At 32.7% G+C, this 7,216-nt stretch overlaps 1 non-coding gene across 1 annotated transcript; it reads left to right on the forward strand.

Annotated features, from left to right (window-relative positions):
• Window positions 1-667: 667 nt before the first annotated feature.
• Window positions 668-775, forward strand: LOC127741969 (small nucleolar RNA R71). The gene has a single exon (XR_008003156.1). It is a non-coding gene; the product is annotated as a small nucleolar RNA R71 (small nucleolar RNA).
• Window positions 776-7,216: the final 6,441 nt, after the last annotated feature.

The following is a 7,216-nucleotide window of genomic DNA, read 5'->3' on the forward strand; positions in this document are numbered from 1 at the left end:
CTTGGTTTTTGATATTGGCTTACACTTCTTCCTTAAACACCTTACTGTCTTGGACTTCTCTACATAAATTTTCAAGTAGAGTCTCAATTTTTGAAAGTCTATCATCCGTTAGTGATGGTGGATTGGGGTTAGGTGGGTGAGAAGGGTGGTTAGGTGGGTGTTGATAGGATCTATGTGAGGTATGTTAGTGAGTTTTATTGTTGTTGGAATTGAGGTTGTGGCGTCTCTGGTCTTGACCTTGGTCTTGTTGATTTCCCCAACCAAAGTTGGGGTGATTTCTCCATCCAGAGTTGTAAGTTTTGGAGTATGGGTCATGGATTTGTCTTGACCTTCTTCTCCTATATTCACTCTTTCTTGAGCTGGTGATGAAGTGATGACTGCTGCAACTTGGTTTTCCTCCACCTTCTTGGTGAGATCTGCTAGCTACTTGGTGATCATCTTATTTTGAGCTAGCAATGCATCCATGTGGTTCAGCTCCATTACTCCTCGAGTGCTACTTCTTTCAGAGGCATAGAAGTAGTCATTCTCAGCTACTGTTTCAATGACATCTATGGCTTCTTCAATGGTTTTCTTCTTGTTTAGAGAGCCCCCTAATGAATGATCTACAGCCTTCTTTGACTCATAGGAAAGACCTTCATAGAAAATGTGAAGTTGAACCCATTTATTGAACATATCTGGTGGGCATCTTCTTGTTAAGTCCTTGAACCTCTCCCATGCCTCATAGAGAGTCTCACCATCTTGTTGCCTGAAAGTCTGCACCTCATCTCTCAGAGCTATTAATTTTTTGAGGAGGGTAGAATCTTGCCAAAAATTTATTCACCACATCTTCCCAATTTGTTAAGCTCCCCTTTGGGAAGGATTCAAGCCACTTGGATGCCTTGTCCCTGAGTGAAAAAGGGAACAAAAATAGCATATAGACATCCGGGTGGACTCCATTAGACTTCATAGTGTCACAAATTCTCAGGAAGGTTGTTAGATGTTGATTGTGGTATTCTTGAGCACTTCCTCCAAATGAGCAGTTGTTCTGAACAAGGGTGATGAGCTGGGGTTTTAGTTCAAAGTTGTTGGCATGTATGGTGGGCTTCTGGATGCTACTTCCACAGTTTCCTATATTTGGATTGATGTAGGAGCCTAGAACTCTCCTTTCTTGCCCAGCATGATTTGCAGGGCCTTCTCTAGCATGGTTGTGAGCTTCTCCTTCATGATTGTTTTCCATGTTCTCTTCCATGTTGGTTTCAAAGTACTCTTCCTCTTCCTCAGCTCCAACAACTCCTTTCCCTCTTGCTTTCTTCCTTAGTCTCCGGAGGGTTCTTTCAGGTTCTGAATCGAAGGAGGTTAAAGCTCCCCCTCTTCTTCCTGTCATACACTAACAAAGCACACAACAATAGATGAAATAAAGAGATTATTCTTGTCAGAGTGATTGTTAGTGTGAGTGATGCAAATTATCAAACAGTTAGTGGGTTAGTGAGCAGAATTGTAGATAATAACAAAAAAGAAAGAAAAACAGAGAAGGTAAAGGGGATGTGGAAGAAGCTAAACAAAATGAAGATAAATGACTGAATAGAGTAAACAACAAAGGAAAAAAATAAAAGATAAAATGCTCAATCTAGTGAACTTCCAACTTAATCATTGTTGATACAAAATCAATCCTCGGCAACGGCACCATAAACTTGATGCATGAAAACTTGTCTCTCAACAAATTTTCCTTCGGCAAGTATACCGAATTATCGTCAAGTAAAAACTCACAATAGAGTGAGGTCGAATCCCACAGGGATTGATTGGTCAAGTAACTTTAGTTTGAAGAGTATGCTAGTTGAGCTAAACAGAATATAGTTTGAGAACTGTAGAAAATTAAATGGCGGGAAAGTAAATAGCAGAAAATAAAGTGCAGAATCTTAGATGGGGATTTGGGGGAATGAGCATGTAAATAAATGGCAGAAAGTAAAGAGAATGGGTAAGATCAGAAATGGGGAATTCGTTGGGCTCAGGAGATGTTGTATTCTCCGGATCAAATTTATTTTCATCTTTTCCTCAATCAAAGCATCTATTGATCTCCTTGGCAATCTTAAGTGATTGGGTTCCAATTCCTTGGCAACCCAATCTCTCTAAGCTTGAACAATTGCCCAATTCCTTGATTTAATTGCTCATGGGAAGAGATGAAGTGTGGTCACTGATTATACCACATGTATTTCCAAATCAAAGTGTTGGGAGGATTACATGTCACTATATCCGCCCAGACCCCAATTTGGTCCAACATGAGAAAGCAATTCTAGCATGATCTCCTCATCCCTTTTCCAAGGCTCAGAGGAGATCCAATTATGGAGAGTTTCTTTTCCAAGACAACTAACCAATTGAATTAAGATCGAAGGCTTTCTAGTAAATCAAAAGAGAAAAAGGAAGAAGAGAATGAAAACTAAAATTGATCCATCAAATTACAACAGAGCTCCCTAACCCAATGAAAGGGGTTTAGTTGTTCATAGCTCTAGAAATGGAAAATGCCAGAAAAGAATACATCCCTAGCTAAAAGTGCAGAAAAGTAAATATACAGAGGGTAGTTCTCCAAGTGCCAAGCCTCTCTATAGTTCAAAACTACTCCTATATATACTACTTCTCTTGATCTTCTAGTGAGTTCTTCAAGTCTTGAATGTGGGCTTTAGATCTTGAGTTGAAGCAGTTACAATCTTTAGTGGGCTCAGCTTGCAGAGAAGTATGAATTAGGCATGGGCGTTAGTGAAGTTAACGTTAAGTGATATTGTGGGTTCGAGAACGTTAGTGGCAATCACATTTTTCACTAACGTTCCAACCCCATATAGCCCACGTTAACTCCAACGTTAGTGGCACCAACGTGACCACTAACGTAGCCTTGTAAACCTTTGCAAGTGTTATTGGGACTCACCTTTCCCAATAACGTTGCCTTATAAACCTTCACAAGCGTTATTGGGACTCACCTTTCCCAATAACGTTGCCTTGTGCCCTTTGTCCCTACGTTAGAGTTCACGTTAGTGTAACTAACGTGGCTCTTAACGTGGTTATGCCTCACCTTCGAGAGTGTTAGTGACACTTACCTTTGTCACTAACGCTCCAAGTGCCGCTATTCTCCACGTTAGAGCTCACGTTAACTAAGTTAACGTGGCCACTAACGTGGTAGTGAATGCCATCTCCAACGTTAGTGACAAAGGTGAGTGTCACTAACGTTGGCTCATCAATATTAGCTCCACGTTAACTTTCACGTTAGTGGTCTTAACATGACCACTAACGTGGGCAATGCTATTTTGATCCAACGTTAGTGACAAAGGTGAGTGTCACTAACGTTGGCATTGTTCCTCTCTTCCACGTTAGAGTTCACGTTAACTAAGTTAACGTGACTCTTAACCTGGCTAATTGCCAATTTGTAGCGTTAGTGGTATTCACTTTTACCACTAACGCTGGAGCTCTCTTTTTCTCCATGTTAACTACCACGTTAACCTAGTTAACGTGGCAATTAACATGGGCTTATGATGGCTTCGCAGGTGTTATTGGTGATCACTTTTCTCATTAATGTTGCAAGCTATTTACCATTCCACGTTAGTGGTCACGTTAACTAGATTAACGTGAGTACTAACGTGGTTCTTCCTTGCTTCCTTTGTCCTGAAATCAAGTAAGTAAAGTGCATCAAATCTCTAGCCAAAGTCATGAGATTATGCATCATCAATTTATCATTCAATTCTAGCAAAAATCCTCATAAAATCATGTGAAATTTACAATAGTTACTTGAATCAAGGTGTAAGTGTATTTTCATCCAAAATTTACCTTATTCACTAAGAAAATGCATGAAACTAACCTAAAACAGTAAAGAAAAGGTCAGTGAAACTGGCCTAGATGCCCTGGCATCAACTAACAAGCGTTACTGAGTTAAAAAAGAGGTTAAGATTAAACCCCCCTTCTCTTAGACACTAAAAACCATCACTGAAGATTTGCTGAAATCAATTAATCATATCATACTTTTATGATTATATCCAGAAAGTATATTTCATTCGTGTTTTTGTATATGAATATATGATGTTTTCATGTTAAATGTCATCTTTAATATGCTAATAATTCTATTATAGAATTATGTACTTATATGAATAATGAGATAACATAATTTAATTTATTGGTATGTTTATATGAATGCATTATAATCTATGGTCTGCGTATATTATACCTATTTAAATTGATCCTTCGTGATATAACATGTTCAATAAGTTCACATCAAAATAATAAATTAAAATTAACAAGGCTTAAAAGAGCAAGCATTGTTTCTTGGTGAAAATAATTAGTTTACGTCCCAAATAGCAGTGATAACAACTAATAGTTATGGGTGTAATATTTTATTTGGTGTCAATTTGTTAATTATTTCGTTCAGTCTTTTATTAATGATAAGTTATGAAGCACGGATTTGTTTATGGTGTTGGTATATTCGTGTTGGATGAGAATTCGACGCCGACACGTGGTAAATACATTAAATGAGTATATCGGTGGCGTGTCTTTTTACAGTGCAGAATTTTGGTGAAGTAGTCACAAATTCGAACAAGTCCGACCCGATTCAAATGTTCATGAGACGAATTTTTCTGGTGGATTGCAAATCTGCAATTGATTTTGTGATTTTATGACTCAATTAACCGATTTTTCTTTTTTAATTTTAAAATATTTTAAAATCAAAACAAATCAAAATTTAAATTTAAAAATAAAATAATTAATAAATCAAAATCTAAATCAACTTACCATTTGTCTTTAGTAGCTTATTTACTCATTAATTTAACCGTTTTTTGTTCTCTGCGTTATATTGAAGAAAAAGAAGAAAAAGAATAGACGATACAGAAGATGATGGACTTGAAGTTGTGATGTTTGCGGATAATGGATTTGAAGGAGAAAAAATTGATACATTTTCTGTTAGTGAGATGTAAGAATATATTAAAGTTTTTTATTTTTTTAATAATTATATAATTTTAAAATTTTTTTATGTAATTATATTTACTCTTATATTTATAATATGATATTTTATTAATTTAATATATTATTTAAATTTTAATTCACAACGTATCTTAAACGTGTCGTATCCAATTTTTTATAAAAAAACATATCAACTTATTCATATCGTGTTGTATCTATATCGCGTGTTATATCGGTGCTTCCTTTATTTGTCAATATTGTTTGATAATCTTTCCAAATATAAATCAATAGTTATCAAGAGGCATGGACTAAAACTAACTTTAAATAACAGTAAAATGTTGTTAAAGCACGAATATTGTCATAGTTCAAACTCCGTACTTATTCGTGCATAATATTAGATATTCTTGATTCTCCATTTTAACTCAAAAAAAAAAAAAACATCTATATAAAGTTGAAAAAAATTTCACAAACAACCGAACAGGTGTCTACTTGGTGTACCAGCAAAGTTGAAACAGGTGTAGTCTTAACCACCTCAGACGCACTAAGAATCCATTTAGAAAATTTTAAAAGTTATTTTTTAAAATTTTTGAGTTATATATGATAAATTACATTAATAATGTTTAGTATAGTTATTTTAATATGTTTTTAATTTTTAAAACAATTGTTTAAAAATTTTTGAAGAAGTAAAAAAAATTGACTTCTCTCACTCATAAAAAATTTTATCATATTTCTATTCATATACAATTTTAAAACAAGTATTTTTATAATAATTTTTTAAATACAAAATAATTTATTTATAAACTTCTTTTAATATATTCAACCTACTTCAACATTGCACTGCCAAATAAATTCTTTAAACCTTAAATCCTAAAAATACTATACTTTTCAAAAAGTAAAATATCTCATCATTATCATTACCATCGTCATCGTCATCATTATTATTATAAATTTAGAAGTGAGATTCGAATCCAATACCTTTAAGTAAAGATAAAAAGATGATGACATTTGATCTATAGCTCGTTGACATCATCATCATCATCATAATCATCATACCTATTCAGCTGTTTTTTTATTGAATTAATTTTTTTAATTATATTTTTCACTCTTCAAATTTATTAGATAAGTACTTTTTTCATTATTTTAATATTGACATGATCTTATTTGGGTGCCACTCAGATAAAGACGTGTAAAACGTCTTTTTTTTAAAGATATTTTTTAGTAATTAAAATTTAACACATATAATTAATTAAAGTGTGTGTTATTTTTGTCAAAATTAGTCCAGATAAATTAATTTGTCCGAAAAAATAGTGAATCAAATTTTAAACGGTCTAAATTAATATTATTTTTTATAAAAGATGACTACAATAGTCATTTTCTATAATAAGAATATTGTAGTCATTTTTTATGAAAAATAATATTAATTTAGACCAGTTTAAAATTTGATTCATTATTTTTTAATTATTAAAAAATATCTTTAAAAAAAGATGTTTTAGGTGTTTTGATTTGAGTGGCTCCCATTATTTATACCATATTTTGTTGAAATTAAAATTATTATAAAAAAACCTTTAAAATGTTAAATTATAAAAACATACACAATAAAGAGGTATATATATTATCAGAAAAAATATAGTTCAAATTATCCTAATTGAAAAAGAGTATATATAAACTAAAATACATGTTAGTTATTTACGAAAGATAATTTTTGTTTAAATGTCATAGATATTTATATTTGTCTTCATCTTTTTTAAGTGATAGACCAAAATATGGATATGAATATGAAAAGGCTTTCATTTTACTATAAATAGTGGAAAAACAAAAGAAATGAGAATGCTTATTTTTTTTAAATATCAAACTATAAGAATAATTAATAAATAAAATAGGAGAATATAAAAATTGTGTATCTGAAAAAAAATTTCGTAATTTATTATAAATCTCTTTATCAATAATTTTTTAAGTCTTGAAAAACTGCCAGATTTATTGACCATAAAAATAAGGGTTGAGTACTTTTTTTTGTCTCTGAGATCTTGGGTCAAAATCAAAATCGTCCCCAACCTTTTTTCTTATTAAAAGCATCCTCAACGTTATAAAACGTTATAAAATCAACCTTTTGTCCATAAGTAATATTTTTTGGACAATTTTATATACAGGGCCATGGCGGCGGAAGACAAAATACGTGGGTATCGAAGAGAGAATCTGAAAGATTTGGATGATGAATGGGTTGCGCATGTTGAAGACAAAGAAAAAGAAAAGAAAGAAGACGGCTGTTTTTGTGAAGATCAAAAGAAGAGAATAGGGATCTGTGTTT

The sequence above is a fragment of the Arachis duranensis genome, chromosome 9 (genome assembly GCF_000817695.3).
Source record: "Arachis duranensis cultivar V14167 chromosome 9, aradu.V14167.gnm2.J7QH, whole genome shotgun sequence".
NCBI lineage: Eukaryota > Viridiplantae > Streptophyta > Magnoliopsida > Fabales > Fabaceae > Arachis > Arachis duranensis.